This window comes from Euprymna scolopes, chromosome 5 (genome assembly GCF_053919585.1).
Source record: "Euprymna scolopes isolate OS-2025 chromosome 5, ASM5391958v1, whole genome shotgun sequence".
NCBI lineage: Eukaryota > Metazoa > Mollusca > Cephalopoda > Sepiida > Sepiolidae > Euprymna > Euprymna scolopes.
Window position 1 is genome coordinate 157,021,775 of NC_136486.1, and position 1,596 is coordinate 157,023,370.

The 1,596-nt window shown below is 29.6% G+C and overlaps 1 pseudogene; it reads left to right on the forward strand.

Moving 5' to 3' along the window:
- Positions 1–226: 226 nt before the first annotated feature.
- On the forward strand, positions 227–342 carry LOC145277139 (5S ribosomal RNA; annotated as a pseudogene).
- The last annotated feature ends 1,254 nt before the right edge of the window (positions 343–1,596 follow it).

A 1,596-nucleotide genomic window follows, 5' to 3' on the forward strand; every position in this document is an offset into this window, starting at 1 on the left:
TGAACCATGACTCCCAAAACCTTTCTGAAATTACTAATCAATGCAAAAACATAGTGTTCAAATTAAATATTAAAACCTAGAAAAGCAATCGATATAAATATATTTTATAGCACTGCAGACAAGATCTGACTAATACATGATATATATATATATATATATATATATATATATATATATATATATATATATATATATATATATATACACACACACACACCACACACACACACACGACAAAATCGCGTTGACACACCGGTTCTCGTCAGATCACCGAAGTTAAGCAACGTTGAGCCTGTTAGTACCAGATGGGTGGCCACTTGGGAATTCTAGGCGCTGTATTTGTCCTCTGCTTATCTCGGCATTTGTTTCCAGTCTTCCGGTACTTCCTTTGCCACTGGTATCTAACAATGTCGTCTCAGGAATGGGTGGTACGAGATTGCGCACCTCGCGCAAGCAACACTTCGTGGGTATCCGTAGTCTATCATAAACTGAAGGATATATATATATATATATATATATATATATATATATATATATATATATATATATATATATATATATAAGACTTTCTGTAAGAAGATATTTTGCTTATAAATAGGATACACAAATATTATTAAGTTGACTACAAATTATGCTATAAATTTCCGAAAAAAAAAACATATATTAATTTTGAAAAGAAAGCACATTCAGGGCAGTGGGCATAACGCCTAATAATATTACACTACATACATCTTATTAAATATATTGTTCATAATTAGTTCCTGTTCGTTCATGTAATCACGGGTTTACTTTTTAAAAAAGACGTTCGTCGAAGTAGCATAAAAAATATGGAAATATTTTGTTTATTTTTTACATAATTTATATATGAAACTCCTTATTCTAAAATGTTATTATGTAGGTTTTATGAGTCTTTCTCTATTCATTGTATTTATTATTGCCTTTAGTAATATTATAAATTATACACATTTGTTTGACCTCTGCTTCAATTTTCATAGTAAACAGACATTGGCAGGTACTGAATTTCTGTCACCGTTTGTGATCGTTGCCATTGACCTATATGTATAATGCTATCCATGGATTATTATTATGATTTCTTTCACAATAAGTGTTCTTAACTGAATTCTGTCGAGTTTAATGGCCCTTGAATTCTTTCAACTTAATGTTTATTCTGGAATGATATATTTTACTTAAGAGCCTTAATAAGGTGTTTCTAGGACGTGGGGAGTCTTAACGTTTTTCCTCCAATATTTATGATCCTGTGATTTTAATAAAGATATTTAATAAAATAAATCGCTGAAGTTTAGGTTGTTCGTAAATACATTTTGATTTTAAACATGCAGATTTAAAACAGAGTTGATGTCTGTAACCTTTTTTTTTTATTTATCATGAGTTTATCGATTGTTCTAGATGAAAAGTAAAAAGTATATTGTCAAAGTGTGCTCTCATTCAGAAGGATTTCATAAGTTATCATATTAGTAATCGGTTTTTGATCAAAATGTTTATCAGTCAATAAAATATCGTGGGCAATTGATCTTCAATTGTTTCTTAGTCACACTGCTCTTACCAAAAAACAAACCAATATTTAAAGTTCGATGA